The sequence below is a fragment of the Schistocerca americana genome, chromosome 7 (assembly GCF_021461395.2).
Source record: "Schistocerca americana isolate TAMUIC-IGC-003095 chromosome 7, iqSchAmer2.1, whole genome shotgun sequence".
NCBI lineage: Eukaryota > Metazoa > Arthropoda > Insecta > Orthoptera > Acrididae > Schistocerca > Schistocerca americana.
In genome coordinates, this window is record NC_060125.1 from 174,162,792 (window position 1) to 174,187,299 (window position 24,508).

The 24,508-nt window shown below is 43.9% G+C and overlaps 1 protein-coding gene and 1 pseudogene across 1 annotated transcript in view; both read left to right on the plus strand.

Moving 5' to 3' along the window:
* The window catches only part of LOC124622826 (histone-lysine N-methyltransferase SETD1A-like), a 605,140-nt gene that overhangs the window by 314,462 nt on the left and 266,170 nt on the right, over positions 1 to 24,508 (plus strand). The window lies entirely within an intron of this gene.
* LOC124623511 lies at positions 16,807 to 16,928 on the plus strand (annotated as a pseudogene).

Sequence of the window (24,508 nt, forward strand, 5' to 3'; positions counted from 1 at the left end):
AGTGTATAAACTGAAGTCCCCTGCTCGCTCCTTTTTGTTTGTCCGGGCTAGTCTGAGGAACTGTGGCAGAGACTGATACTGTCTTGCCAGTAACTCTATCGGAAACAGACAAAAACTGTTGAGATTCTCAGTACCCATTTAGGACGAACTAGCCTATATATATATGCACATAATTAACACGGAACTGTCAGTACACGAGTCCTCCTTGCACTTGTCCAAGTTTACTTTTCTTTTTCCCGGTCGTGCGATGGATGCTCACTTCTTGGGCCGCATTGATACTTACTTTCGACCGCAAGCGGCGGGTTATGCGCCTCCATGTTACACGATATTGTCATGCTGTCTACTGAGGGTGACTAATTTTTATAAGGTGCGATTATGATTAGCAGATAAAATAGAGCCGATACAAATAAGAGCAGCATATTACGTCACGGGTTCCTTCAGGAGGTGCGGGAGCATCAGAGAGACGCTCGTGGAACTTCAGTGGCAGACACTACAAGAAGTATAATGTATTCGCCGAGGCGAGACGAGGAAAACTCACCCAGATAAAAATGATTAAAACGTTTAGTAAACTCAAACAACCAGCTCCGACAGGAGGAAGTGTTGAACACACAGAGTTCAATAAGGTTAAGTCATGAATATTTGTCGAACACAAGAACACTCTTGACACTGACTGTTTTAAGACTTGTATATGTATAACGAACAAAATTTCAGTAAATTGTGTTACCTTAACAGAAGAATATAAGGCGGAGGCTGGTGGCTATCTTCAAGTATTTCTAGATTTCCAGAAGGCTTTTGATACTGTACCACACAAGCGGCTTTGAGTGAAATTGCGTGGTTATGGATGATTTCTTATCAGAGAGGGCACAGTTCGCAGTAATTGACGGAAAGCCATCGAGTAAAACAGAACTGATTTCTGGTATTCTCCAGGGTAGTGTTATAGGCTGTTACTTTTCTTTATCTGTATAAGCGATTTAGGAGACTGTCTCAGCAGCCGTCTTAGTTGTTAGCGGATGATGCTGTCGTTTACTCTCTAGTAGAGACATCAGAAGATCAAAAATTTAAAAAAAACGATTTAGAAAATATATTTGTGTGGTGTGAAAAATGACCGTAAATAATGAAAAGGGTGAGGTCATCCATATGAGTGCTAAAAGGAATTCGTTAATCTTGGGTTATACGATAAATCAAATCTAAAGACCGTAAATTCAACCAAATACCTACGAATTACAATTACGAACTACTTAAATTGGAGAGAACCACAGAAATGTTGTGGGGACGGCAAACCAAAGACTGCGTTTTATTTGCAGAACACTTAGAAAATGTAACAGATCTACTAAAGAGACTGCACTACGCTTGTCCGTCCTCTTTTGGCCGGCCGCGGTGGCCTCGCGGTTCTAGGCGCGCAGTCCTGAACCGCGCGACTGCTACGGTCGCAGGTTCGAATCCTGCCTCGGGCATGGATGTGTGTGATGTCCTTAGGTTAGTTAGGTTTAAGTAGTTCTAAGTTCTAGGGGACTGATGACCACAGCTGTTAAGTCCCATAGTGCTCAGAGCCATTTGAACCATTTTTTCGTCCTCTTTTGGAGTACTGCTGCACAGTCTGGGATCGTTATCTGATAGGACTAACGGAGTACACCAAGAAAGGTCAAAGAAGAGCAGCACGTTTCGTATTATCGCGAAATAGGCGAGAGAGTGTCACTGGTATGATACAGGATTTTCGGTGGACATCATTAGAACAAAGGCGTTTTTCGTTTCGGCTGAATCTTCTCACGAAATTTCGATCACTAACTCTCTCCTCCGAATATACATCTACATGGATACTCTGCAAATCACATTTAAGTGCCTGGCAGAGGTTTCATTTAACCACATTCACAATTCTCTGTTATTCCAATCTCGTTTAGCGCGCGGAAAGCTCTGATTTCCTTGTTTTATCGTGGTGATCGTTCCTCCCTACGTAGGTCAGTGTCAACAAAATATTTTCGCATTCGGAGGAAAAAGTTGGTGATTGAAATTTCGTGAGAAAATTCCGTCGCAGTCAAAAACGCCTTTGTTTTGATGATGTCCAGCCAAATCCTGTATCATTTCTGTGACACTCTCTCCCACATTTCGCGATAATACGTGCTGCCTCTCTTTGAATTTTTTCGCTGTACTCCGTCAGTCCTACCTGGTACGTATCCCACACCACGCAGCAGTACTGTAAAAGAGGCCGGACAAGCGTAGTGTAGGCAGACTCCTTAGTATGTCTATTACATTTTCTACGTGTCCTGCCAATAAAACGCACATTCTATGTGATCCTTTCAATTTAAGTTGTTCGTAATTGTAATCCTAGGTTTTAAGTTGAGTTACGGCTTTTAGATTAAAATGATTTATCATGTAACCGAGTTTAACGAGTTCCTTTTAGCACTCATGTGGATGACCTCACACTTTTCGTTATTTGGGGTTTCGCACCATTTTTTATTGACGCCGACCTGCATAGGGAGGAACGATAATCATAATAAAATAAGGGAAATCAGAGCTCACACGGAAAGATATAGGTTTTCGTTTTTCTTGTTCACTGTTTGAGACTGGAACTGGAGTATCCACGTAGATGTAGATGTAGCTGTAGGCTTGTGGTGAAACACTTATAAAACCCAAATAGACTTCTTGTATGATTGTAGAACACAAGAAAGGTTATTGCGACCCAGACTGCCACAGTGTATTAGAAAATTTCACATTATGAACTTGGCGTGCAAGAACTTTGAGTAAGAATATCACACTAGCATATAGTACACTTGGTTAGGATCCAAGAGGAGGAGCTGCAGTCAGTGTTTAGAAGTTATAGAAAGAGACTAAGTTTCCCGTAATGGAAATAGTTGTTGTTGTTGTGGTCTTCAGTCCTGAGACTGGTTTGATGCAGCTCTCCATGCTACTCTATCCTGTGCAAGCTTCTTTATCTCCCAGTACCTACTGCAACCTACATCCTTCTGAATCTGTTTAGTGTATTCATCTCTTGGTCTCCCTTTACGATTTTTACCCTCCACGCTGCCCTCCAATACTAAATTGGTGATCCCTTGATCACCAATCGATCCCGTCTTCTAGTCAAGTTATGCCACAAACGTCTCTTCTCCCCAATCCTATTCAATACTTCCTCATTAGTTATGTGATCTACCCATCTAATCTTCAGCATTCTTCTGTAGCACCACATTTCGAAACCTTCTATTCTCTTCTTGTCCAAACTATTTATCGTCCATGTTTCACTTCCATACATGGCTACACTCCATACAAATACTTTCAGAAACGACTTCCTGACACTTAAATCTATACTCGATGTTAACAAATTGCTCTTCTTCAGAAACGCTTTCCTTGCCATTGCCAGTCTACATTTTAAATCCTCTCTACTTCGACCATCATCAGTTATTTTGCTCCCCAAATAGCAAAACTCCTTTACTACTTTAAGTGCCTCATTTCCTAATCTAATTCCCTCAGCATCACCCGACTTAATTCGACTACATTCCATTATCCTCGTTTTGCTTTTGTTGATGTTCATCTTATATCCTCCTTTCAAGACATTGCCCATACCGTTCAGCTGTTCTTCCAGGTCCTTTGCTGTCTCTGACAGAATTACAATGTCATCGGCGGACCTCAAAGTTTTTATTTCTTCTCCATGGATTTTAATACCTACTCCGAACTTTTCTTTTGTTTCCCTTACTGATTGCTCAATATACAGATTGAATAACATCGGGGAGAGGCTACAACCCTGTCTTACTCCCTTCCCAACCACTGCTTCCCTTTCATACCCCTCGACTCTTATAACTGCCATCTGGTTTCTGTACAAATTGTAAATAGCCTTTCGCTTCCTGTATTTTACCCCTGCCACCTTTAGAATTTGAAAGAGAGTATTCTAGTCAACTTTCTCAAAAGCTTTCTCCAAGTCTACAAATGCTAGAAACGTAGGTTTGCCTTTCCTTAATCTTTCTTCTAAGATAAGTCGTAAGGTCAGTATTGCCTCACGTGTTCGAGTGTTTCTACGGAATCCAAACTGATCTTCCCCGAGGTCGGCTTCTACTAGTTTTTCCATTCGTCTGTAAAGAATTCGTGTTAGTATTTTGCAACTGTGGCTTATTAAACTGATTGTTCCGTAATTTTCATATCTGTCAACACCTGCTTTCTTTGGGATTGGATGGAAATAGTTAGTAGTGTAATATTACAGAGCCCGATGACTGGTCACTAAGATGGTGTGCACTAGATCTTCCACTGAGAACGCCACTTCGGAGGTTCTGGGTCACGAAGACGCAGGGGCAGCCGACATGTCGTAGCGCTGGCTCCGAGTGAGTCCCTGATACAAGAAGTGAACTGGCTTCGCAGGACGCGTAAGTACAGCCCACGGCACCAGGATACAGACGGTCGTGGCCGGCGTAAGAAAGAGTTCCGCGGGGTCAGCGACCTCAGTCGTCGCTTAGTACGCCGTCTGGTGGTCATGTCCAGTGCGGTCGCGCTTGTGTGTTGTCTGCTAGGAAGTCGACAGCCGCCGAAGTATTATGCAAAGTGTGTTGCTGTCAGAAAATGCGTAAGCCAACCATACAGCAGATTGCAATGCATTTCGCGAAGGAGTTTAGAGTTAAAATTCAGAGAGACTTTGTTCTACGAGAATACGAGAACATACAACTTCCTTCAACAAATATTTGTCGAATCAGCCATGAAAGTAAAACCAGAGGATTTCAAGCTCATACGGAGTCTCTAATAATAATTCCTCCTGAGACAGGAATGTTGAAACGTTGGGGAAGTGATAATACTACAAGAGTTCCGTCCACATTACACCGTTAGGTGACTTTCTGAGTACAAATGTAGGTGTGGATGTACATGTAGAACAACATAATGTCAGTACTATATTTCAAACCATTCAGCATGTCAAACGGGCCGGCCGGAGTGGCCGAGCGGTTCAAGGCGCTACAGTCTGGAGCCGCGCGACCGCTACGGTCGCAGGTTCGTATACTGCCTCGGGCATGGATGTGTGTGATGTCCTTAGGATGTTACGTTTAAGTAGTTCTAAGTTCTAGGGGACTGATAACCTCAGAAGTTAAGTCTCATAGTGCTCAGAACCATTTGAACCATGTCAAACGGATAGGAAGGAGAGGAATCTGACCTCAGTGTTTCTTAATACACTACTGGCCATTAAAATTGCAACACCAAGAAGAAAATAATGCAGATGATAAACGGGTATTCACTGGACAAATATATTATACTAGAACTGACATGTGATTACATTTTCCCGCAATTTGGGTGCATAGATCCTGAGAAATCAGTACCCAGAACAACCACCTCTGCCCGTAATAACGGCCTTAATACGCCTGGGCATTGAGTCAAACAGAGCTTCGATGGCGTGTACAGGTACAGCTGCCCATGCAGCTTCGACACGATACCACAGTTCATCAAGAGTAGTCTCTGGCGTATTGTGACGAGCCAGTTGCTCGGCCACCAGTGACCAGACGTTTTCAATTGGTGAGATATCTGGAGGATGTGCTGGCCAGGACAGCAGTCGAACGTTTTATGCATCCAGAAAGCCCTGTACAGGACCTGCAACATGTGGTCGTGCATTATCCTGCTGAAATGTAGGATTTCGCAGGGATCGAATGAAGGGTAGAGCCATGGGTCGTAACAAATGGTTCAAATGGCTCTGAGCACTATGGGACTCAACTGCTGAGGTCATTAGTCCCCTAGAACTTAGAAATAGTTAAACCTAACTAACCTAAGGACATCACAAACATCCATGCCCGAGGCAGGATTCGAACCTGCGACCGTAGCGGTCTTGCGGTTCCAGACTGCAGCGCCTTTAACCGCACGGCCACTTCGGACGGCTGGGTCGTAACAAATCGGAAATGTAACGTCCAGTGTTTAAAGTGCCGTCAATGCGATCAAGAGGTGACCGAGACGCGTACCCAATGGCACCCCATACCATCATGCCGGGTGATACGCCAGTATGGCGAAGACGAATACACGCTTCCGGTGTGCGTTCACCGCAATGTCGCCAAACACGAATGCGACCATCATGATGCTATAAACAGAACCTGTATTGATCCGAAAAAATGACGTTTTGCCATTCGTGCACCCAGGTTCGTCGTTGAGTACACCATCACAGGCGGTCCTGTCTGTGATGCAGCGTCAACGGCAACAGCAGCCATGGTCTCCGAGCTGATAGTCCATGCTACTGCAAACGTCGTCGAACTGTTCGTGCAGATGGTTGTTATCTTGCAAACGTCCCCATCTGTTGACTCAGGGATCGAGACGTGGCTGCACGATCCTTTACAACCATGCGGATAAGATACCAGCCATCTCGACTGCTAGTGATACGACGCCGTTGGGATCCAGAACGGCGTTCCGTATTACGCTCCTGAACCCACCGATTCCATATTATGCTGACAGTCATTGGATCTCGACCAACGCGAGCAGCAATGTCGCGATACGATAAACCGCAATCGCGATAGGCTATAGTCCGACCTTTATCAATATCGGAAACGTGATGGTACGCATTTCTCCTCCTTACACGAGGCATCACAACAACGTTTCACCAGGCAACGCCGGTCAACTGCTGTTTGTGTATGAGAAATCGGTACGAAACTTTCCTCATGTCAGCACTTTGTAGGTGTCACCACCGGCACCAACCTTGTGTGAATGCTCTGGAAAGCTAATCATTTGCATATCACCGCATCTTCTTCCCGTCGGTTAAATTTCGCGTCTGTAGCACGTCGTATTTGTGGTGTAGCAGTTTTAATGGACAGTAGTGTACATTATAAACAACCATGGAAAATGAGTCCCTTTGTTACAGTTACAACTAGTGACAATGCAACTGAATTTTACGCATAGATGGTTGATAGAATTTTTATTGGATGCGTCCATTTTGATTTCCATAGAACAGGTACGGCGACGCATTTGGCATACAAGCAGGACTCCGGCTTGCGTGCGTGCAAGTCTCTCTCCTGGTTGCACTCTTCCCCCCACTGCCACGCCACATTCTCTGTGTTTGAGGAGGGGGAAGAGGGGGTAATTGCGAACGCACCGCAGTTAATTGGCAACGCAGCCGTACTGCATATCACTTGATATTATATTTCTAAACAACACAGGTCACAAACAAAACAAATTTCCAGTATTATTTAATTCCTGTTAGCACGCTGAAGACACAATATTATTTTCATCTGGTACAAACTGCTGGTAAACAGACAATGCAGGCAGTTTCATAGAATTCAGTATTTGGTTTCATAATCTAAAATAACCTTCCACACGCATAAGTTGATCGAAATATTTTTGCGCGGTTGCAGTCTCATTATGGAGACGTGGAAACTCTTCCCGAAGAAAACAATGTATACCTCCTGGACAGTTATAAAGTATAGAATTTCTGTTTTAAACGAGAATAAAATTGTAGATCAATCAATTCCACCTGCAAATGCACAGGGGTGCTTTCAACTGAAACGGCAAGGTATCTCGAAAGCAGCTCGAAAACAGATGTTCAGCTTCTCAAAAACTTTCCTTGTGATTCTAAATTGTCAGAAACGGCAAGGTATCTCGAAAGCAGCTCGAAAACAGATGTTCAACTTCTCAAAAACTTTCCTTGTGATTCTAAATTGTCAGAATTTGTCCCTTGCACAACGCGATTTTCTTTTTGATTGCATCCCTATCAAATCAGAAAAAAGTTGTTTCTCTCCTTGCAGTGTCTTACTGTGGGCAGTGAGGATTCAAGTCCACTTAAAATGCAAGGTTTAAAATCCATTCCAGATGTTCTAATTTTCGTTCCTGTTCTTCTTTTTCCTTCATAAATTCAAAAATTGTGGGTTTTAAATGGAAAATTGTTCTCGGCATCGGAAATTGTTGCAAATAACAGTAGAATAATACATGCAACTGCTAAACGAAGCGTCGTGTGTCTAAGGCCCCCGTCAACCAAATTTTTAAATTCTTTCTGCATGGTGCTCTAATGTCGTCGATTATGTGACTATATTTCGCGTAATAGATACTGAGAATTCTTATCCTTCACTTCTGTCATTCTCATTCACTTTTAAAGACTTACGACGATAGATCGCTAGACTGACATTTTTTTTGCGCCAACAGTCACTGAACTTGTAAACTTCTTTTATACCTCGAACAAGTAGCGAAGGGTTAAAAGCGATGACACAACGATTCCGTCGAGCTGAAGAACGCCATGCCGACCGAAAAATGCCGCACCGTAGTGCTAAATGAAATGTCGCACTATGCCGAGCACTTCCGAGAAATACCGAACAAAGCCGAGATAGGCAGAGCTTCGGCCCGCATACAGTCTGCATGTCATACTTGCGTGTAATTAGGCGCGCCGTGGTCGACTCTGCTGTGAAAGATTACACAGTAAAACTGACCTAAAAACTGCGTTCTGCATTTCGTGAGACTGTAATTTAAACAGCAAAGCTATGATCATAAGACAGAAAATGAAAGACTCTATTGATATTTTCAGCAACATTGAGCAATTACCCATGCAGCCTTGGACAGAATTCGTTGTCTGTGACTCGAGAAGAGATCAAGCGGTAGTCTCCTAGTCTTTAAGATCTCCGGGTGCCTCTCGTTATGATTTTTACCTGCAGGCAGGTTGAAGGATCAAATGCACTTAAACAATAAGAATCTAGTGGAAGATCGATGTTTAGTTGTGGCCGTTGCTGTTGCTAGTAGACTCGCCCTCTCAATCCCAAAGTGGGCCGAAATATTTAAAGTTAAACAAGTTGGGGAGTCCAGTTGACCATCAGAGAAAATAAATGACACGTACACGTTTTAGCAGCCTCTTGGCCTCTGCAATAATTTAGGCAAGAAACATTTGCTCGATACACCAGCATCGCCCGTCCCTGTCCACATAGAGGCAGACTCGACTCAGGAACATTTTACAGTTCTGAAAATGAGAAGGAGAAAGATTACTATCGCTTAACAATTCTACAGCAAAATGAAACAAATAATAACACATATATAGACCCATCACTCGAGAAGAATCATGGAAGATAAAGATAGGGAACAGAGCGAAAACGAAATTTAATCAGGATATGTCGTTGACGAGATGGAATAGTACTTCGTCACTGGTCACTGGAAAACGATGAGGTGTTTGGTCGAATGGTCGAAACATACCTTCGGAAAAATTTGGGTAATCTCCAGCCCCTCCACACACAACCTTCTAATCAGTGACTGTGTGCTCATACATCAGAGATTACAAGACTTAATAACAAAATACCAAATATAATTGCATTCTCTGGTTTGATAGATGTAAACACGTCGGTTTAGGCAACAAGGAAATCAAATAAGCCAGTCACGCAAAATGTAGTGCCATTTAAACATTCACTTTTTGTCAAAAAGCGTACAGACCAAGAAGAACGTACATGTACTCACCATTGGGAGGCATGTAATTGATTAGGGTTGCAAATCTTTGTGAAAGGTAGAACAACCGTCAGAGTGCATTAGTATATACGTGTTTAGCGTTGTTATCCGACCTGGTTGGATACACACGGGGCGTGAACAGCGTCAGATGTTGAATGGTCGCTTAAAGGACACGGAGATGTCGCGTACTCATGTGAGACAGAGTTATCAGCACGAGTAATTGTTTGAAAGACACCCAAGAAATTGAGATGTTATTTTATTTTAACTACCTGTTTCGGCATTCCATTGTGTCATATTCAGGCCTCATATACATCATTCAAAAATAAGCGATATTGGCATACTGGATCCATATGTTCCTGGGTGTCATGAAACCGTAACCCAAGTGCTTCCTTCGAAGACTTGATTGCCTTTGGCCGAAGTGAGCTCTTGGGATATGGTATAGAATTCAAGACATCCAGGAGCATGTGGCCACTGTATGCCAGTATCGTTTATTTTTGAAATATGCATGAGAGGCCTGAAAATGGCATAATGGAATGCAGCGAAACTGGTAATTAAAATAGTATAACATCTCAATTGCGGGGCTTTTGGCGAATGTCATTAAGCTGTCTGAAAGAGGCCTTATTGTGGGCTTCCATTTGGCTGGTTTGGCGAATCGTACAATATTCAGATCTGAGGGGCATTTTGCTGTGACAGTGGCCTGATGTTGGATTGCATGAGGGCAGGCATACAGGTGATTAAGGTTCCGGTCGACCATGTCCGATTACCAGAAGCGTGGACCGCCCAAGTGTGAAGCAAGCACATCGTGGTCCATTCACATCTGCACCTGCCACCGGAAAACAAGTAATGGACTTCGTGTGAGATATTTCATTCTGCACCATTGGTCGGAGATTAGCAGCATCTGGAATAAGTCATTACTGTCCCAGAAATAAACTGCCGTTAACACCACAGGACAAACGGCTGCGTTTAGAGTGTTGGCATGATCGGGAAACATGGGCTGCTGGTGAATGGCGTCGCACTGTGTTCAGCGATGACTGATGCTTCTGCACTACCACTTACGAAAATAGCCAACGAGTATGGCGGCGACTTAGGGAGATGTCCCATTCTTTCAACCTTTTGGAGAGGCATATCCACGTTATTCCTGGCTTTATGGTGTGGGGAGCCATCGAGTATGACATCAGGTCACAGGTCATGCACCAGTATCGTGGTACAATTTTACAACTGGACAGTGCTCGTCTACACATGGTGCATGCCTCGATTAGCTGTCTACATCGTGGTCGGATACTCCCGGACCAGGAAGGTCTTGTGATCTATACCTGACAGAATATGTGGGGAACCAGGTGAGACATTAGTTCTGTCCCTGTGCCACTATCCATGGATATCAAGGATAAGTTGTGGGCCAACTTGCCCCAGAAGAGGATACAGGTGCTTTAGGACACCCTACCGAACCAAATCAGTGCATGCGTCCAGGCCATAGTGGGTGCAGCGTCGTAATAATAATTGAGTTCATACTAGTAACATCCTTTTAAATTTGGTTCTATTTTGTAGTCACACATGCTCTTGCTGAGAAGTTTCATTTGGTTTCCTACTTCCCTTCTGAGTTCTTCAGTTTTTTTTTTTTTCAGGAAGTCTAAAACAATATTAAAACTATAATTCTCTATGTTTCTGTAACTAACTGTTCAACATTTGTAAAACTTATATAGAGTCTTAATCAAATTCCAGTAGATGGACGCAGTATTTCAGTTCTCCTGGGCGCAGGTATACGTCATTACCCCTCCATATGTCGCGTTGAAGAAGGTTTGTAGTGCCATCCAGGAAACCTCTCTGCGAAGTCGCTGGGCACAGTGCACGACTGTAGATTACGTACCAACTGAAAAACTGAGATACCACAAATGATGTCCCTACCACCACGAACAAATCGTTGTTCATGTCATCGTAGCATTGCATGCTGTGCTGGAAGAGTTACATTAGGACACTGCGGCAGATCTGCTTTTTCCCCAGCGTCATCTATCTATTTGCGCAGTCATTAACTGTCCATCAAATGAGACAGCCTTTACACGTATGAAAAATTGGACACAGAAATTGCTCAATTCAAAAGGGGTCATTCATCTGTAGACAATGCAAGCACATAAAAATAACCTGTATTGAAACCCATGTGATTAAAATGACGATGCAGAATCGGAACTGTATCACGTTGTATAATAGGTCGTTGGCTGTCAATGTACACTGAATGATGGAGCAAAGTTTGACACGTAATTAGTTGAACAAAGAGTATAGCGTTTTGCTGCAAAATGACAACATATTGTTTTATCTGGACTGTTGCTCTGCACCGTCTCTGTAAATGAGGTCTCCACCCATGTTACATTCCACAAAAACAACGCAGCGTCTGGTAATTGTTAACATACATTGAGTCTAATATCAGATTATGGTCTCTGTGGGTGTTCTTTGTCTTTGGAAAAAGGGACCGATGACCATGGCAGTCTGGTCCCTTTAATCCCCCAAACCAACCAACCAATCAGATTATGGAACAATTTCTAAGGTTTTCAATCGATTAACGACGTTGAAATTCCATCGTTTTGGTGCGTATTATATCCATCATCTACTGAACACAATGAAAATACTGTGCACGTTCAGCTTCTCATCATCAATATATACTGTGAAATTCCACATTCACATACGAAAGTATCATGCGTGGGGGTCGTTACTAAATTATCGTAAATTGTACTAATCGAAATTTATTCAAAGAAAGCCATAATGTATAGATTATGCGCTAGTTAATTACAATTATTAAATCTCCAATTGAGTACAAAATGTCTTGTTTTATACCCTACTGCAGTCGTATATTTTATGAGGGTTTGATAATGTAGGGCTATGTCTCTACGTACACCTTCATCTGAGTCTGTACTTCGAATGCCACTTTACGTTCTGTGAGGAAGTGTATTCCGTATGCCTCACGCGCTTTTTCACTTTCCAGTTCCATTTCAAATGATGCGTCGGACTGACGACTGTGGCCTCCGCATGAACTTGAATTTCTCCGATTTTATTTTGATGATCGTTTTGCAAGATATACGCTGGAGGAAGCAATATCAATATGTTGGTTGACTCTTCTAGGAACATGCACCTTTGGAATTATCAGTATCGCGTGCCATAATGTATAACACCTCTCATGTAATGTTTGCATTTAAGAGTTGGATAAGCACTTCCTTGACACTTTCGTGCTCAATAAACAAATCTGCGTCGAAACACACAGTTCTTCCTACCTCTTTCGCGTATGGATTAAAGAGCTTCCAATGAATTTCAGTCCCTCATCTGCCTGCCCTACGAGTAGTTTTGTGTAGGTGCTCCTTTAAATCTCTTCGTACAAATACTCACTGACATTTAATGGTTGCGGGTGTTTCCAGTGACTATTTAGTAATCATGTTATCAAGCAATAACTGGCCTTTCCGCCCACTCATGTGCAGCATTTTACATAAGTTTATGTCGTGGATCAACTTCCCGTCCCTGGACCAACCATCAGTCCCCTGCAGGTCTTCCTTTACCTGCATGTAGCTACAGTTTTCTAGCGTTGCGACTTTACGGTATTTAACATCATCATTCATGAACTACCTCCCCTTGCGGCACCTCCGAGGCTTTCTCTCTGTTATGAATGAAACGCTGTGTTCTATTTGTATGGAACTCCTCAGTCCAATCGCAAAATCGCAAAGCTGGTGTCATACTGCGTACGCTTTTACTTTGTCCATTAGATGACGGTGCGGAACTTTTATCACACACCTTCTGCAAGTCAAGGAACATAGCATCAGCTTGGGCCCTGGTGCCTACTACCTTTTGGGTTTCGTAGACAGAGTGAGCTGCGTTTCACATAACACTGTTTGTGGAACCCATGTTGACTCCTGCAGAGGAGAATTTCGCTCTCCAGTAAATATCACCGTTTACAGCAATCGTGTACGAGGAATTTACCATACTGCATGCCTAGGGCTTGTGAAATATGTGGTGTCGCCGCCACACCACGCTTGCTAGGTGGTAGCCTTTAAATCGGCCGCGGTCCGTTAGTATACGTCGGACCCGCGTGTCACCACTATCAGTGATTGCAGACCGAGCGCCGCCACACGACAGGTCTAGAGAGACTTCCTAGCACTCGCCCCAGTTGTACAACCGACTTTGCTAGCGATGGTTCACTGACAAAATACGCTCTCATTTGCCGAGACGATAGTTAGCATAGCCTTCAGCTACGTCATTTGCTACGACCTAGCAAGGCGCCATGTTCAGTTACTATTGATATTGTAAATAATGTACAGACAAGAGCTACGTTCAACATTAATGGATTAAAGTCAAGTATTCCACCAGTTACCTCCTTTTTTCTGAAGTCTAAATTCCTTGTCCTGTTCCAGACCTGACGCCAGCCTGCGTGAGCTTAAACGCGTGCCTTTCAGCTTCCTCTCATACAGGGTTGGCTCTCTTGCCAATCCACAACAAAATATTACATAAAAACCCTGATATCAACTGCTCGCTTCCGGGTGTTGTTTTCTATTGATAAAAAAAAATGGTTCAAATAGCTCTGAGCACTATGGGACTTAACATATATGCTCATCAGTCCCCTAGAACTTAGAACTACTTAAACCTAAGGACATCACACAACACCCAGTCATCACGAGGCAGAGAAAATCCCTGACTCCGCCGGGAATCGAACCCGGGAACCCGGGCGCGGGAAGCGAGAACGCTACCACACGACTACGAGCTGCGGACTCTACTGATCAGTAACACACTTGTCTGTTCTATGACATCTCCGGGAGTGTTCTACCAACCGCAGCGTATGTGACTACTGTAATGTCACATCGAACCTTACACGGTTTCAGTGAGCACATGTATCCGTTTCCACGTACTTAGTGCATCTGCGGCAGTAGCTACATGTCTCCTAGCAATTTCTAAAGATCAAATTTTGGTGTCATGATATTATACGCAGCTCACAGACTTAATACGTTCCTTGCTGCCGCGGTGAGGATGCTGGTCTCGTCTAACCGTGGGCCGTATTGTCACCGCAGGAGGATTTCCCTGGTAAATATATAGCGACCGTGTGGGAGGAGTACGTCAGTGTTTCGTGACCGGTGAGTGGATGTACTGTCTCCGCGCCAGGAAAAGTGGCAGCATATCCTAGGTGTGTCAGCTGGCGCCGACGCTAAGGCCTGTACTACTACATGGCCCCACTGAATTAATTAACAATCAAAGGGTTGATGTTTGCCGCTAGAGTCAGCGAAGGAAGATCCGTGATGTCTGGCTGCCCTGTGGTCAGCTTTCAATTCCGAGTTGCCAGCTTTCAGTTCCGAAACGCAAACGGCTGCGGGCGAAGAGAATATTGTCATTTAAAGAGCCGTTTCGTGATTGCTTGATGTAGCCACGGGGAGCAGCCGCGCCAAGCCCACTGCATCTTTCCGGAATCTTCTTTCGCCGACTATAGAATAGGTTGAAATGGCTCTGAGCACTGTGGGACTTAACATCTGAGGTCATCAGTCCCCTGGGCTTATAACTACTTAAACCTAACCTAAGGACATCACACATATCCATGCCCGAGGCAGGATTCGAACCTGCGACCGTAGCAGTTCCGGATTGAAGCGCCTAGAACCGCTCGGTCACAGCGGCCGGCTGTAGGATAGGATCTGGCTACTCCAGTTGAGCGGGCGTTTAAGAAACTTCCGTCTTATCAGCCCCTCGTCTCTCTCAGTGCAGACACCTCGTGTCACGGCCATAAAAAGATGAGAGTAAACAGCTTGCTTGGATTGATTTCTTCTTCTGATGTTTCTGCAGAGAGCAGCGATGGACTAGAAATTAACAACGCGACCTTGGTTTGATAATAACTGGAAGGTAACCATATACATATAATAGTTAAGTGGGAGTGATTGAGAAAAGCGATTCTCACTTCTCTCCGGAACAAAGAAACTGAAAAAATCAAAGTCCTTTCATTAAAAAATTACACGCAATCTGTATTATTGTATAGGCGCCCGATACTATAGGTTCCATGTCTTATTCTTTTTTCTTCTTTTTATTCTAGCGCCTATTCCGTCTAGTACAGGATCCAGTTCTTCAGGATTTGACAATTTTTTTAATGATTTTACTTTATGGTAACCTAAGAGACGGAAGTCTTGTGCTCTGTCTGTCTGTGAACCGTGTAAACTTTGCCCCGTGTATTACTTTAACTGTATATGTATCGTATTCTCTGGGCGAAATCTGGATATCAGCCCAGTATTTGCATAAAAGAGATTAGGAAATCGCCTAAAAACAACACTCAGTCATATATATATATATATATATATATATATATATATATATATATATATACTATCCCGTGTGTCCTCGGTGGCTCAGACAGATAGAGCGTCTGCCATGTAAGTAGGAGATCCCGGGTTTGAGTCCCGGTCAGGGCATACATTTTCACCTGTCCCCGTTGACTTACATCAACGCCTGTATGGAGCTAGGGGTATTCATTTCATTGTAATTTCACTCAGTTAATAGGTGTGCCGTCTCGCCACACACATTCGATCTGGGTCTAGCTTACCTCTCTGTCTCACCAGCCAACACACGGCGCGTTATGCTATACAAGCAGGTCGCTATCGCTTCTCTAAGTATAAATTAAATATCTAAATGAAGCACTCTTTGACACGGAGGTTACTCTAAACACTATAGGAGAATCAGTATGATGTGACAATTGAAAATATGTGCCGGACCATGGCTCGAGGACAGACTACTTGCTAATCGCGAGTATCGCTTAGCACGCCTCCAAGCTTGTCTCGGACTTTCACTGTTACTGGTATGTCAGTCTACGATTTCTTGAATATTGGTGGCACAGGTTATCCCATGTGGTATATAGGAATTAGAGGACTGTGCGTTATACTGCCACACAAGATATAAATTATCTGAATTAGATTCTCTGAAGTAATGTGAAGGAGAACACATGCGTAGTGTTCGGATATCATAGCTGGAGGCATCAAAGTTTGAGACAGGTCTGAAGGCGTGCTTAGCTAACTACTGGTTAGGCTGTTCTCCCCGATAAGCTAGGTATACGGCTTCGACTTCCGGTCTCGCACAGATTTTCCACATACTTAAACCGGTTATTATTCCACAGTGCCTTGACAGAGGAACTTGCTTGGACTTCCTGCGGAGTACTCTGCTGGGATGGTTGAGAAAGTGCATTTGGCAGTACGACAGGTTATGTGGATTTTGCATGACGGGGCACCATCCCAGTTCCGCATTACAATTGGTTGACACCTCAGCAACATCTTGCCCGTGCGTAGGATAGCATGCATTGCCCCCATAGCACGGCCTGCTAGATCATCGGACTTAAACCCCCTGATTTTTACCGTCCATTTCCGGACACAAGTTCGTAGTATCTTTCTTCCTCCATTTCTGGTCAGGAATCCGTCCATGCGCTTTGTCGGTTTTATTAACATTCACCGTGTATACTGCACGGGTAACGGCCTTGCCGCAGTGGATACGCCGGTTCCCGTCAGATCACCGAAGTTAATTAAGCGCTGTCGGGCGTGGCTGGCACTTGGATGGGTGACCATCCGGGCCGCCATGCGCTGTTGCCATTTTTCGGGGTGCACTCAGCCTCGTGATGCCAACTAAGGAGGTACTCGACCGAATGGTAGCAGCTCCGGTCAAAGAAAAGCATCATTATGACCGGGAGAGCGGTGTGCTGACCACACGCCCCTCCTATCCGCATCATCAGCTGAGGATGACACGGCTGTCGGATGGTCCCGATGGGCCTATTGTGGTCTGAAGACGGAGTGCTGTATACTGCACAGTCATGGATCTGAAAGTCCGTGGTTCAATCCTGGGTAGGAGCAGGGAATATTCATCGTTCCATTCCTTCCAGGGCAGCCAAAGGTCCACTAAACCTGGGACCCTTTCTTAGGGGCAAAAGGAGTCTGGGGCGATGTGCTCACCGTCCTACCCTTTCTAGTGACGTGGCGAACGAAGGATGCCTTCAAGCCACAAGTCCGCTCGTGGTTGATCGCCACAGACTTGACATTTTTCATTTTCAAATACTATAGTGTATACACAAAAAAGTAAAATTTCAGTTTTGCTGTCCATTTGTGGTGCTGAAAATTTGTTTAGCAGCTACTTTGATAGAATTTGTATGAAAAGACAGTTCATGGCGAGCTACTACTTTAAAACCTCTTTTATAGTGGAATGCCTCTTACAAGGGAACCTCCCCATCGCACCCCCCTCCCCCCCCCCCCCCCCCCCCAGATTTAGTTATAAGTTGACACAGTGGATAGGCCTTGAAAAACTGAACACAGATCAATCGAGAAAACAGGAAGAAGTTGTGTGGAACTATGAAAAAAATAAGCAAAATATACAAACTAAGTAGTCCATACGCAAGATAGGTAACATCAAGGAAAACGTGAGTCCAGGAGCGTCGTGGTCCCGTGGTTAGCGTGAGCAGCTGCGGAGCGAGAGGTCCTTGGTTCGATTCTTCACTCGTATCAAAATTTTAATTTTTTCATTTTCAGACAATTATTATCCGTCCGTCCGTTATGTTTTCATCACTTTTTTGGGAGTGATTATCACATCCACAAGAAAACCTAAATCAGGCAAGGTAGAAGAATCTTTTTACCCACCCGACAATTGTACAAGTTAGGTGGGTCGACAACATATTTCTGTCATGTGACGCACATGCCGTCACCAGTGTCGTGTAAAATATATCAGACGTGTTTTCCTGTGGAAGAATCGGTTGACCTATGACCTTGCGATCAAATATTTTTGATTCCCATTGGAGAAGCACGTCCTTTCGTCTACTAATCGCACGGTTTTGCCGCGCGGTCGCAAAACACAGGCACTAAACTTATTACAGTGAACAGAGATCTCAATGAACGAACGGACATTGCCAAAATAAAGAAAGTAAACTTTTCACTCAAGGGGAGACTTGAACCAAGGACCTGTCGCTCCGCAGCTGCTCACGCTAACCACGGCGCTCCTGAGCTCACGTTCTCCTTGATATTTCCTATCTTGCCTATGGACTACTCAATTTGTATATTTTGCTTATTTTTTTCATAGTTCCACACAACTTCTTCCTGTTTTCTCGATTGATCTGTGTACCGTTTTTCAAGGCCTATCCACTGTGCCAAATTATAACTAGATCTGAGGGGGGTGCGATGGGGAGGTTCCCTTGTTAGTAGCCGTTAATGTAGGTTTGATCAGGAGGCAATGTGTACCATATCTGTTTTTGGAACAGGGCACACTTGTTGTGACAGAGATGACTTTATGAATAGAATATGGCAAAAGGAACAATCCAGAAACATAAGAAGAAAACTCAATAGTGGAGCGATACTCCTTATGTAGAGTTTCCATAAATGTTGGTACTACTATCGGGACACAGTCGACAGAAATCCATTCATAAGATGAAGGCGGGGAGGAACTTCGAACGCCTGGAAAGTTAATCTATGCGTTACTACTGAGCATAATACTTTAGAAATATACTTACTTACATACACAATATCTACACAGATTATTTTGTGGACCTGTCATACTTCTCAAATGATTTGACTGCTTTTAAGGGATCGCCGGCCGGAGTGGCCGTGCGGTTCTAGGCGCTACAGTCTGGAACCGAGCGACCACTACGGTCGCAGATTCGAATTCTGCCTCGGGCATGGATGTGTGTGTTGTCCTTAGGTTAGTTAGGTTTAATTAGTTCTAAGTTATAGATGAGTGAAGACCTCAGAAGCTAAGTCGCATAGTGCTCAGAGCCATTTTTTTAAAGGATCTGTTTGTTTGCTTGCATAATTACAGAACTTGGCAGAGCTCATTTGAAAGCTTCAAGAACAGTGTAAGATGCTCTCAGTTATTAATATATCCAAACGATTCCATACCTCAGTCCTGGAAGATGGTAATTGTCGCAGACTCAGGTAGGTGGTAGCAGATGATGATACGGGGTGTTCAAAAAGCCTCTCCAGGGTGCCGTATTATTGTTAGCCGCGCGCGCCGTACGCCGCAGTGAATATACCGAAATGAAACTTAGTGAAATACGAGTTATTAATTTTTATTGAGTATTCATTTTAATTACAAATTATCACATTAAATGTTGAAAGTGTCCCCCCTGTTGTTGAATACACAATTCAATTCGTCTAATCATGTTTTCAAACACAAGATGTAAAATTTCTTCTGTAACAGAAGCAGTGAAAGTGGATATTTCAGTTTTCAATTCATAGATGGATTTTGGACGGTTTTTATAGACAGTGGCTTTCGCTGCACCCCAGAAGAAAAAGTCAGGAGGTGTTAGGTCAGGCGATCGTTGAGGCCAAAGTCCCTGTGAAATTATGCGATCACCAAAAACATCAGCAAGCAGTGACGTTGAAACGCGAGCTGTATGCGCGGTTGCACCATCTTGTTGAAAATAACCGTTCAGTAATTCACTTAACACAAGTTCTTCTATCAATGAGTACAGAATACCACTACAGTATCGTTGTGCGTTTATTGTTTCGTTGAAAAATATGGGACCGACAATCCGACGTCTAGAAATTGCAATCCAAACTCTTATTTTCACAGAATGAAGTGGATCCTCATGAATACACAATGGATTTGTAGTACTCCATATACGAGAGTTCATGTACCCGGATAAATGAAACCACGCCTCGTCAGTGAGAAACGTTTCATTAGGAATATCCCTTCCATTTTGTTGAACGAAGTTTTTGAATCATTGACAATAATGCAGTTTCTTTCCATGGTCAGTATTTTTTAGTTCTTGCACGACTGTCACTTTGTATGGAAAAAGTTCTAATTTTTTCCTTACAGCTGTCTGGGCCGTTCCGACACTAACATCGATTTCCTGGGCGAGTTTTCTTACTGACTTGTTTGGACTCATGAAAATTTTATCGCACATATCAAGTAGTTCATCCACAGACAAAACGCTAGGACGACCACTTCTAAGTGCATTTGTCACTGAACCCGTAGTTCGAAATTTGTTAATCAAATCTCGTACAGTATCGCGATATGGAAGTGTTGTCTCCGGGAAAACCGAATTAAATGTTTGAGGAACTGAAACTGTGTATTTACCACCAGCTTTGAACACTTGCTCGACTAAAAACACACGTTCTTCAATGGTTAGCATTTTAACAGTGACAAAAACGAAACAAACGAACAAAGGAACTAAACTTAAACGTTCACGTCAACACGTAACGACACACACCAACGATACTACTGACGCTGGTTGAGATAAATGGAATAGTGGAATGTTGGGAGAGTCGACTTGAAGGGAAGTAGCCCAGGCAGGCGAACAATCATAACGGCACGCGCGGCTAACAATCATACGGCACTGCGGAGAGACTTTTTTAACACCCCATATTTCCAGGGAGAATAGATATTCGACTGAAACAAGTGTTTTTGTACTTCTATGGAGATAACAGCCGGCCATCAGGGGCATCCACAGAGTGTACAACAACTGTATTGTTATTGCCCTTCGTGATCCACATGCCGCCACACATACAGGTGCCTTGAAACTGTAGCGCGTGCTATGATCAACTTGCACGACTACCAAGCCACGTAAAAAAAGTTAAATAGCTCAACGTATGTTTCGCAGATTTAACTAGGACTACAATAAAAAAATTGAAAAATGTTAATTAAGTAAAATATTTCGAAATGGACTACCATATCACACAATTGGGCTGGCGTGCGACGAGGCACTGCGAGTTGGCTACCTTAAGAAACGAATTCTTCGCTAGAGATAAAGTGACGGAATTCCCGCCCATAAAAAATACATCGGAGTGAAATTACTCTGAGCTAGCGCATACGTGGGTTGAGGGAAATATAGCCGCTCGTGTTTCGCGGGCGCCCAGTGTTAACTGCACCCTCGTTTCCAGTTCGGTTGTAAAAATAATTGATAGTTACAAATAACTGCAAAAAGTAGCTGATATAAAAAAAATAACCGTAGTAACGGCAACTGATAGTCGGAAATAACACTTCGGCCCCACTCGAAACTCAAGTTACGCAACAATACGAACAAGAGAATAATGATTGTTATACAGCATTGCCAGCTGTAGTCACGTGGTTATACGAGGGCCGTTCAGAAAGTAACCTCCGGTTGATTTAAAAAAAAAAACACCAAGTTAGATAAAAATATTTTAATATATACATCTTACAACTACATCTTTGCACTATTTTTCTACATAGTCTCCATAGCGATTGAGGCACTTATCGTATCTCTTCACAAGCTTTGAAATTCCTTCTGCATAAAAATCACCCGCTTGTGCCTGGAGCCAGCCTGTCACCGCATCTTTGAGCTCTTCGTCGTCATCAAACCGCTGTGACCCGAGCCATTTCTTCAAATGCATGAAGAGGTGATAATCACTTGGCGCCAGGTCTGGGCTGTAAGGTGGATGGTTGATAACGTCCCACTTGAAGGACTCAAGAAGGGCCGTTGTTCTGCGAGCAGAGTGAGGACGGGCGTTATCGTGCATACCACGGCGTTTGTTCTGTATAGCCCGTCGTAACTTTTTTATTGTTTCACAGTGCACGTCTTGATTAATGGTCGTACCACGTTCCATGAATTCAACCAACAACACCCCTTTGGCATCCCAAAACACCGTTGCCATCAGTTTTCTGGCAGAAAAATCTTGCGAGGCTTTTCTTGGTTTGGTAGGCGAATTTGAATGTGCCCACATCTTTGATTGTTCTTTTGTCTCAGGGTTCACGTACTTAATCCAGGTTTCGTCACAGGTCACGATTCTGTTTAACAATGGTTCTCCTTCGTCCTCATAACGTGACAGAAAGTCTAATGCAGAGGCCATTCTTTGAGTTTTGTGGTGGTCGGTAAGAATTTTGGGCACCCATCGTGCACAGAACTTACGGTAACCCAATCTTGCTGTCACTATCTCGTACAAGAGAGTCTTAGAAATCTGTGGAAAACCAGTAGACAACTCCGACATTGAGAAACGTCGATTTTCACGAACTTTTGCATCAACTGTCTGAACGAGTTCGTCAGTCACCAATGATGGTCTACCACTCCTCTCTTCATCATGAACGTTTTCTCGTCCACTTTTAAATAAACGTACCCATTCACGGACAACTCCTTCACTCATAACTCTTGGTCCGTACACGGCACAAAGCTCACGATGAATAGCTGCTGCAGAATATCCTTTGGCTGTAAAAAACCTTATGACAGCACGCACTTCACATTTGGCGGGGTTTTCTATTGCAGCACACATTTCAAACTGCCACAAAAACTAAACTAGCGCAGGTACGACGTTCACTCGACCACGGCTTGATGCCGACTGACCTGTTGAGTGCGTGAACGCACAGATGGCGTCGCTACTCCCCCCACAACCCGCACTGTGACCAATCGGAGGTTACTTTCTGAACCGCCCTCGTAGAATGAGAGTTGGACGCTGGCGGTTACTTATAGGTATGTATTAACAAAAAATTAATATAGTGAGTCAATGAAACACGAGGGTGAGTCAAAAGAAAACCTTAAATTTGTAATAACAAATCGAAATTTCGCTCCGTTATCTGTATGTTGGTAAGCGTGCTACAAGCAGCGTGAAGAATGGCCTGTAGGTGGCAGCATAGTGCAGATGCACACATACCGTTACAGTGTCAGTATAAAGATGGCCGCCCCACATGGGACTTGCACCAGGGAAGAACAGCGTTCTGTTATTCGGTTTTTGCGTAGTGAAGGTTTGAAACCTATTGAAACTCATCGACGAATGAAGGTTGAATACGGTGATGCATGTTTGTCACAGCAGCAAGTCTACGAATGGAGTAGGAAGTTCGCAAATGGTGTGATTTCAGTGGAAGGTGCTCCTCATCCAGGTGTGACCACAGAACATTGCAGCAGTTGAAGCCATAGTGAAGGAAAACCGTCGAGAGACACTGAATGACATTGCAGCATGTTAACAGATTAGTCATGGGTCAGCACACCACATTGTGCATGATGTGCTCCAGTTTCTACGAAGTGTCTGCAAGATGGGTGCCACGGCAGCTGACTCCTGAAATGAGACAACGACGTGTTGACGCTTGTGGAGATCTCCTTCGGCGCTTTGAACGAGAAGGTTATGGCTTCCTTGCAGGAATCGTTACTGGGGACGAAACCTGAGCTCACTTCCACCAACCGGAAACGAAGAGAGCGAACAACCCTGACCTTGCCCCAAGTGATTCCCATATGTTTGGACCACTCAAAGACGCAATGGGAGGAAAGAAGTTCCGTTCTGATGAAGAGGTACGCCACGCGGTGCATGAGTAGTTGTGCGGACTACCAAAAGAATTTTTTTCTAGAGGAATTTATGCACTTTGTAAGCGCTTGAGGACTTGCAATGAGCATGGAGGAGATTATGTTGAAAAGTGATACAGTTTTGTACCACTTCTGCACACTAAATAATATTTAATAAAGTATTTAAGGTTTTCATTTGACTCACCCTCGTATAAATCTTCGATACTCTTACTCGTACTTGAAAATCGGTACATGTAGTGCCCAGTTGAGCCTTTTTGGGACGCTAGGACAAAGAACTAAAAATCAGAACATTCCCGTTTAATCGGAATGTATGGCAACGCCATCCTTCAGCTGGTCACAAACCCGCTAGAAACCGTGCTAGATCAGAAGGACTGCGTCATCAGGTTTCGGAGTCTGGCGCCGTCGATTGTCAAAATGGGTAGGGAGGCGCCGAGTAGTAATTGGTGGAATGGCGGCGCCTCATGCAACATTAATGCGCCGGTGTGACGTCATGGGCCCGGCGGTGGGAAGGGACGGTAGGGGGGAATGGGAAATGGACGGCGCACTGGCGGCGCGAGGAGCGTTTCGTCTGTAATTGCGACGCTCTTGCTCGTCTTCTGCCTCCACTCTCGCAGCCGACGAGAAAGCACTGGAGTAGGTAATCGGAGTGGCGCCAGCAGACGCCGAGTCAAGGCTCGGGGCAAGGGAGGAGGGAAGAGAGAAGTGCGAGAAATCTCGCCCTCCGTTCCTGAGCGAGGATGGAAACCAGCAGGTGCACGCCAACCTGTCTCCTCACTAAGTACAATCAGTTATTTCGGTAGTTAAGCAGTCGATCCCATACTCCAAAGAAGACGCACACGGTTTCTAACTTAATGAGGTGGAACGAGTCACTTTCTAGGCAATGTTTACAAGATTTGTCTGTATATTTGACTACGTTTTACCCATTTACAGATTAATAAATATGAT